This window comes from Dipodomys spectabilis, unplaced genomic scaffold (genome assembly GCF_019054845.1).
Source record: "Dipodomys spectabilis isolate Male_0828 unplaced genomic scaffold, ASM1905484v1 ptg000469l, whole genome shotgun sequence".
NCBI lineage: Eukaryota > Metazoa > Chordata > Mammalia > Rodentia > Heteromyidae > Dipodomys > Dipodomys spectabilis.
Window position 1 is genome coordinate 859,952 of NW_024871146.1, and position 9,546 is coordinate 869,497.

Consider the following 9,546-nt stretch of genomic DNA (forward strand, 5'->3'; position numbering starts at 1 on the left):
ATAAGATTATTTCTTTGTTGCTTTGTATGTCCCTCCCCCACAGTATAACCCCTGCTTTCACTATATTTGACGTCGGTATAATTTGTGGAGGAGATGGGGAAAAACAAGTAGTTTAAGGATACAGGTGGACCTGTTGCAACAATGAGAAGTACAATTTGTCATGTTGAAGACGAGCTTTACAACGTTGGTACGGGGGGGGGGGGATTGGATGCGGGGGTGTGAGGGAAGGCTGTGAAGGGATGTGAAGGTAAACAAAGGAGGAGGCTGCAATGCTTGATAAGAAAGGTACGCATTATCCTACCCATGTATTTGTAACTCTTCTGTACACTATGTTCACAAAAAATTTTAAAAAAAGAAACATAGGTACCATGGTTTTCCTTATTTGCAATAACTAGTATAACCTGAGAAAAGCAGAAAATGTCAGATATGTTGCTCTTAGGTGAAATGAACCACACCGTAAGGATTCAAATGTTTTTTTCTTTCATGCGATTGTTTCTAACATATTTATAAGATGATTTATTTGTTGGTTTGTAGGTCTCACCCCCACAGCATAACCCCTGTTTTCACTGTATTTGATGTTGGTATAATTTGTGGAGGGGAAGGGAAAAAGCAAATCGTTTAAATAGGGATACAGGTGGACCCATTGCCACAATGAGATGTACAATTCATTATGTCTAAAAACGAACTTTACAACTTTGGTGCGGGGGAGAGAGGGGCAAGGGATAGGAAGGGGAAACAAAGGAGGAGGCAACAGTTTACTAAGAAATGCGTTCAATACTTTGCCTATGTAATTGTAGCCCCTCTGTATGGTATTTTCACAATAAAGAAAAAAAAAGAAGTTTGATTAAAAAAAAAAAAAGAATATTGTGGCTCAGATATGTCCCCATGGCATGGACAAAATTATGTATTACTGAAGACTAATGAGTTGTCTCATGCAGACAATTGTTCTGTTTTTCCTCAGTCATGAACCTTGATCTTGCAGCCTAGGCACTGACCCTTACCACTGGGCTCATGGATAGCCCTCCACTACGTGGAGCAAAGACCACCTTGCAGCAGAGTGCCACAGCCTAGGGGTGTATAGCTGAAGTCTGTCATCCTGCCATCTCAGGAAGCTGAGAGCTGAGGATCTGGGTTCCAAACTATCTCAGACACAGAAGGTCCCATGAGACTATTATCTGCAATTGACCACTAAGAAACCTGAAGTGGAAGTTTGGTGCTTGTGGCTCCTTCCTAACATACTAGCTACTCAGGAGGATGAGATCTGAGGATCATGGTTCAAAGCTAGTCTGGGGCAGGAAAGTCCTTGAGACACTTAACTCCAATGAACCACGAGGAAATCTGAAGTGGTGCTGTGGCTCAAGTGGTAGAGCACTAGAGTAGAGCTGAAGAACTCAGGGACAGCACCCACGTCCAGACTTTAACTGCTACAACAGACAACAACAACAAGAAAAAGACAGAAACAAACTAATAAACCTGAAGTAGAGGGCTGGGAATGGGCCTTAGGGGTAGAGTGCTTTGCATATATGAAACCCTGGGCATGATTTCTCAGGACCACATCACTAGAAAAAGCTTGAAGTGTCTCTGTGGCTCAAGTGGGAGAGAGATATCTTTGTACAAGAGAAACTAGGGGATTTAATTTTTTGAGTTCCAAGTATATTTTAGATATGAGACCCTTGTCCGTTGTATGGCTAGTGAAGAACTTCTCCCAATCCATGTGCTTTCTATTGATCTTGCTAGCTATGTCCCTTGCCATACAGAAGCTCTGCAATTTCATGCAATCCCATTTGTACAACCGTTCTTTGATTTATTGTGTTTCCGGGTCTCTATTAAGAAAATTTCGGCCTGAGCCAAGGAGACCTAGGGTTTCTCCTATTCCATCCTGTAATGTTTTCAGAGTGTCTGCTTTGACTCAGAGGTCTTTGATCCATTTGGATTGGATTCTGGTGCAGGGTGATATATAAGGATCTAGATTTAGTTTTCTACAAGTAGTTAACCAATTTTGCCAGCACCATTTACTGAAGAGGCTGTCTTTCTTCCATTCTATTTTTTTTAGCTCCCTTATCAAAGAATAGATGGGTATAGGTCTGTAGGTTCATTTCTGGGTTTTCAATTCTATTCCATTGGTCCTGAGGTCTGTTCTTATGCCGGTACTAAGCTGTTTTGATTACTATGGCTTTATAGTAGAGTTTGAAGTTTGGTATTGATATTCCTCCAGCAGTGTTCTTTCCGTTGAGGAGCGTTTTTGCTATTCGGGGTCTTTTATTGTTCCATATGAATTTTTGGATTGCCTCTTCTATTTCCTTGAAGAATGAGGTTGGAATTTTGATAGGTATCGCATTAAATTTGTAGAGAGCCTAGGGAAGTTTTGCCATTTTCACTATTTTAATCTTTCCAATCCAGGAGCATCTAAGTTTTTCTCATTTTCTAAGTTCTGTTTTGATTTTCTTTTTCAAGTTTTTAAAGTTTTCATCATAGAGGTCCTTCACTTCTTTGGTTATGTTAATTCCTAGATATTTTATTTTTTGGGGGGGCTATTACAAATGGAGTTGCTTTCCTAATTTCAGCCACATTTTTCTCATTGTTGGCATACAGCAAAGCCATTGATTTTGGGTGTTTAATTTTATACCCTGCTACTTTGCCAAAGTTTTGGATCAGCTTGAGTAATTTGGGAGTGGAATCTATGGGATTCTTTAAGTACAAGATCATGTCATCTGCAAAGAGGGAGAGTTTTATTTCTTCTTTCCCTATTTGGATCCCCTTTATGTCTGCATCTTGTCTTATTGCTGTGGCTAGGCATTCTAATACTAGATTCAAGAGAAGTGGAGAGAGTGGCCATCCTTGTCTTGTTCCTGAGTTAAGTGGAAATGGCTTTAGTTTTTCACCATTAAGTATAATGCTGCCTGTAGGTTTGTCATATACAGCCTTTACTGTATTGAGGAATGTTCCATGGATTCATAATTTTTCCAAGACCTTCATCCTAAAGGCGTGTTGGATCCTGTCGAATGCTTTTTCTGCATCTATTGAGATAACCATGTGGTTCTTATTCTTGCTCCTGTTGATGTGATGAATAATACAATTGATTTGTTTATATTGAAGTAGCTTTGCACCCCTGAATTGAATCCTGTTTGGTCATGGTGTATGATTTTTTGGATGTAATCCCCCAACAACAAATCTCCAAAGAAACAACTGCCCAATAAATAAGTGGGCTAATGACTTAAAGAGAAACTTCTCTGAAGAAGAAAGAAGGATGGCCAATAGACACGTGAAGAAATGCTCAACATCCCTAGCCATAAAAGAAGTGCAAATCAAAACAACATTGAGATACCACCTCACCCCAGTTAGAATGGCAAAATTCAAGAACTCTAATAACAACAGTTGCTGAAGGGGATGTGGACAGAAGGGAACCTTACTACATTGTTGGTGGGAGTGTAACTTGTTCAACCACTTGGGAAGTAGTATGGAGGTTCCTCAAAAGACTCCACATAGAGCCCCCCTATGACCCAGCAGTCCCACTTTTGGGCATTTACCCAAATGATTACAAACAAGACCACACTAAAGCTATCAGCACAACTATTTTTATTGCAGCATTATTTACCATAGCTATTATCTGGAACCAACCCAGATGCCCCTCAGTAGATGAATGGATCAAGAAAATGTGGTATATATGCACAATGGAATTCTATGCCTCCATCAGAAAGAATGACATTGCCCCATTTTTTAGGAAATGGAAAGACTTGGAAAAATTATATTAAGTGAAGTAAGCCAGGCCCAAAGAAACATATGTCCCATGATTTCCCTTATTTGCAATATCTAGTATATGTATGAGCCAAGCAGAAAAGGTCAGATAAGGTGATGTTAGGAAAATGAACCCTAAGATATTTATTTGAAATGTTTTTTTCTTTCATGCATTTGTTTCTAACGCTATTATAAGATTATATCTTTGTTGCTTTGTATGTCCCTCCCCCACAGCATAACCCATGCTTTCACTGTATTTGATGTCGGTTTAATTTGTGGAGGGGAAGTGGAAAAACAAGTCGTTTAAATAAGGATACAGGTGGACCTGTTGCTACAATGAGAATGCAAGTTGTCATGTCAAAAACGATCTTTACAACTTGGGTGGGGGTTGGGGGGAGGGAGGATGGGAAGGATACGTAGGGTAATCAAAGGAGGAGGCTACAATGCTTGATAAGAAATGTACTCACTATTTTGTCCATGTAATTGTAACCCCTCTGTACAGTATTTTCACAATTAAAACAAAAGAAAAATAAAAAAAAAAAAAAGAGAAACTAGGTACACTGCTTAGGTCCTATGTTCAATCTCCAGGACTGGTGTATGCATGCATGCACACGGACACACACACACACACACACACACACACACACACACACACACACACACACACACACACACACAGAGACCAGAATTGAAGCTGTGACACCAAATGGTAGAGCACTGGGCTTAGGCACTGATCTCATGTTCACACCCAGGCCCTGTGTTCAACCCCAAAACCTAGCCACCCAGGGCCCAACTAGGAGAGGTCAAATGTTTCAAAACATTATGAGCTTCACCAACCCTAGATGACAGGAAGCCTTGTGATGTCTGACATGTGCTTGGATTTCCCAAGGTTCCAGAAACCTAGGAGAGGCATTATAGGCCCATCATCGACTGCAATTAAACATTTCACTAGGTTCAGTGCCCTAGTTGTCTGCCAGAAGGACTCCTGATTTATATTGAACAATGTATCTGATCACTAGAATATAGTCTCACAAAGGCAAGATAAGTGCAGGGAACTTGGCCTCCCTAGGATGGTGGCATAAATGAAGGCTTCCTTTCAAAACAGAGCACTGGTGAGAGAGATAGCTTGGGGTACAAAGAGGCCTTTTCCTCCTGACCTTCAGAGCCTACCCACACTCATCCTCACTAATTGGCCCAGATAGAGTAGTTTGTTTCACCACTGCACAGGAGTGAGTCCTTTTGTCTGCCTGTCCAGACAATGAGAGACTTCTTCCAACAGGCCTGGGATGCATAGAAACCCTCAGGGTACACTGGGAACAGTGAGGGGAGCCCCGGAACATGCAATGTCTTGAAAGCCCTCTCTGTGCCATGAAATCATTGTATTGAAAACAAATTTCCCTAGTTCAGTCCATTCATCATAGCTACTCTGGAGATTCACCTATAAGGATACATCCATCCATGTACAATACATGGAGCTACACGGTCTTTTTTTTTTTGGTGGGGGGCAGGTCCTGGGGTTGGACATTAACCCTAACTGTTGTCCCTGAGCTCCTTTTGCTCAGAGGTAGCACATTAAAATTGAGTCACAGCCCCATTTCTGGGTTTTTCTCTGATCTCATAGATATAATATTGTCAACTTTCTTACACTGGCTGGATTCAAACTAAGGTTCTCTACATGTTAGCCTTCTGAGAAGCTGGGATTACAGTCAGCAGCCATTGGCACCTGCCTTTCTTTTCTTCTTCATTTTTACTCTGGACTTCTGACTTCTTAACAGGGTCATTCCAATGGTTTGAATTTATAAGTAAACTACTCAATGTTCTTTATAGCTGCTTTCTCTGAGAAGGATTTTCTCTCCTCATCTTCCCCTCTGGCCAAAGGTTTGAAGCCAAAAATGAGAAATAAATGTCCCAGGATGTTGGAGCAAATGTCCACAGGACATGCCAGTTTGGTCACTTAGCATTGAGCTGCAGTGAATTTACTGTCTCAGGACGAGAGGACTGAAACCTTGAGCGAATTTCAGACTGTCTGCATTGCTCTTTTGTCTATAAAAAGACCTAATAATTATAAATGTTTTTGTCTACACCCTCAAGTATCTAGAACACACTAGAAGCATCTTCCTGTTTCTGTTTTTCTCTAGTTCCTCTCAAGATTTAGACTAAAGGTTTTGTGGAGTGGCATCTCAGCGAATTCCTAAGGAAAGGTGCTTAAATCCTCCTCAGGAGATAACCATTCAAAGCCAGCCTGAGCAGGAAAGTATGTGAGCTTCTTATCTCCAATTAACCACCAGAAAACCATAAGTGGAGCAGTGGCCCAGATGGTAGAGCTCCAGCTTTGAGAGAGAAAGCCAAGCAAGAGATACTGTGCAGAGCAAGCAGGAAAGCCTGGGAGACGCTTATGTCCAATTATCGACCAGATATCTGGACGTGGAGCTCTGTCGGTGGTAGAGCCTCAGCCTTGAGCAAAACAGCTCATTGCATTGGACCCTGTGTTTAAGCCCTGGGATGCCCACAAAAAATTCAAAAAGAGAAGGCCAAGTTATGTATCAGTGTCCTCCTACCAACTTATGTGTGTATATTACTTCCCTGAATGCAAACAGACCATAGGCAATGCTTCTGCTTTTACTTACTGATTTATTTTTCAGATATGCTCGTTGCGCATACTGTACCATTCTCTTCATTTCAAGCCCATCGCTTTTCTCTTCCAGGGCTCCACGCCTGCATCCTTATATGATGCACACTTAAGCTCTCAGCAGCCTTTATTTACATTTTATTATGTGGCCAACACAGAAACAGTCACAAATCAGGGAGGGGAAGAGAAGATCAGTATTCATATTTATAACAGGTATTCAGAAAAATTAAATTGGGGATGAAAAATGGTAGCGTACTTATGTAAAAACTACCATTAAGAAAAAGATGAGGGGGCTGGGAATGTGGATTAGTGAGAGAGTGTTTGCCTAGCATGCAAGAATCCTTGGGTTTGATTCCTCAGTAGCACATACACAGAAAAATCCAGAATTGGTGCTGTGACTCAAGTAGCAGAGTCCTAGAGACAGTGCCAAGGCCTTGAGTTCGGCCCACGAACTGCCAAAGAGATACCAGGTAAGTAGGTAGGTAGATAGATAGACAGACAGACAGACAGAGAGAGTGAGAGAGAGAGAGATTGATAGAAAGAAAGAAAGAAAGAAAGAAAGAAAGAAAGAAAGAAAGAAAGAAAGAAAGAAAGAAAGAAAGAAAGAAAGAAAGAAAGAAAGAAAGAAAGAAAGAAAGAAAGAAAGAAAGAAAGAAAGAAAGAAATATGATAGGTGAATATGGTCTTGGATGTCAGTAGGAAAGAAGGGAACACTTCCCAACCATGAAGCCTTCTGCAGTGTGCCAGGACACCAGCATCACCTTCACATAACCACAGAACAGGAGGACTGTCTCTCTCCCACTTCTAAGGCAGTGGAGGGCCCCAGAGTCAAGATGGCAGAGCCAGGTTCTAACTCAGGTGCTTGGAGGCAGAAGAGAAAGGGCCCTGCCTCTCCTTGAACTGGGGATTTACATTAATGATGTGGAGAATGAAGGAAGGAGAATGGACTGGCAGAGGTAGAAGAAAGGCTTTCAAATCTGACAGATGGAGAGTCAAGAACCAACTCCCTAACACCAAAAAGCAGGATTTTTCTACTCTGTTCCTCCCCTCTTCCCCACTAAACTGGCTCTCTATTGGTAACCTAAAGATAGCCTGAGGCTCCCTTAACCTGAGGGAGGAAGGATAATTTTTGAAGAGGCTGAGAAAAGCCTGACCCTGGTGTGACTCTAACAAATATTTCAGGTTTCCCCCCATTGCTGGCTCACTTCCCTGTTTAGTGTGTACATTCTGCCTCCTAATTCTGCAGGCCTAGATCTCTGCACCTAGCCTTTTTTTTGAAACTGTTTCCTGTCCTTCAAATACAGAGTTACTTTGGAGTTCTTCCTGCTAACAGGGCTAGGTCTTGATCCTGAGAACTTCATTTATACCCAGGATGGGTCAATGATGTTTCTTTCCTGCTTCTATAGCTTGGGAACTCTAAGAACATTTAGAGTGCAAGTAACTTCTCATCACCAAGGGAAACCCAGGAATTCTTGAACATGTAACCTTTCGGAAGCCCACTGGAGGACACAAGATGATTACAATCTTCACGTGAGTGGCTGGGCAGATGATCTGCTACACTTGAACCTTGAACTCAGCCTGCTCTCCTAGTCTATGTTCTTCTTTGGTGCTTGTCCTGTTAGCTCCTCAGGAGCTTCCAAGATAGAAATATATTGATCAAACCCAAAAGGAGTTACTGGCTTTTTCCTTCTTTTTCTGTCCTTTGCTTTAAATGTTTTTCAGTCTTTGGGCTTGAATTGTGGATCTAGGCTCTTTCCCTGGACGCCTTTGACTCAAGGCTAGAGCTATGCCACATGAGTCCCTTTCTGCTTTTTCTGTGGTGAAGTGGAAGTCAGAGTCTCATAGATATTCCTGCCCTGGCTGTCTTCACCCTGTGATACTCAGACCTCAGTCTCCTAAACAAGGGTGACAAGCATGAGTTTCTGTTGCTCTGCTAAGTTCAGAACTGTAATGACATTGAAAATACAAGTCAACTGCTCATCATAAAGGGCTTGGGAAGCATATTAACCCTTTCAACATTGGACCTTTCAGAACTGTGTAGCACACAAGGTTATAATCCTAAAGATAGAGAGCCTGAGCATATAGATCTTCTATACTTGAACATTGAGCTCTGACTCCAATTCTGGTGTACACCAGCATTCATTTTCCAGAAAATGTTCTCATAATTAACAAATAGGAAAAGTACTTTGATTAACCCTCACTTTTTTCCAGGTATGTATTTCGAACTCAAGCCTGGGCACTATCCCTAAGCCCTTCAGGTCAAGGTGAACACTCTACCACTTGAGTCACAGCTCCACGTGGGGTCTTTTTGTGGTTCATTGGAGGTAAGAGTCTAACAGGCTTTCCTTGCCTAGGCTGTCTTTGAACTGTGGTCTTAAGGTCTCAGCCTCCTGATTAGCTAGGGTTGTAGGTGTGAGCCACCAGCAACTGGCCTATTGTTTTTGCCAGTTCTGGGGCTTGAACGTAGGTCCGGGGTACTGTCTCTGAGCTTCTTTTTCTCAAGGCTAGCACTCTACCACTTGAGCCATTCCACAGCTTCTGGATTTTTCTGAGTATGTGGCACTGAGGATTTAAACCCTGGCATTCATGCATGCTGAGCAAGCTCTCTACCTATAAGCCACATTCCCAGCTTCACTCTTACTATTTTATCCCTCAACTTGCCTATCCTCAAGAAAAAGTCTCTGAGTATAAATCATTTAAAGAAATCCCTGTAGGAAGTTGTCCAAAGATGAATAAGACAAAGCTCATACTTGGGACAGACTCTAAACATGTGATGACTGTGACAAATGCCTCCATTTAATTATGTATCATGTTTCAACACTTAATAAGGTATTAATGAAAAATGACTCAATGTCCTAAATTATTGTTTATAATTTTATAATAGATGTATGAAACGTAATAAATATGTATGTAATAATACTAAATACATTAAACAATGAATAAATAAATAAAATAAAAATAAAATAAATAAAAAACAATGACAATAATCATATTATGTAATAAACATACATATGTAAGTATATACCATAACTATTTTTCCATTGCAGAGCCTTACTGCAGGCCCTGGGAACTCTAGCCTGAATTTGTTTTCCTCAAGGACAGTAAACTTTGCCTTTACCCGTGGTGCAAAAGAGTTACCTGGAATGTGAGATCAAATCCCAGCAAAAGCAGAAATACTGGCA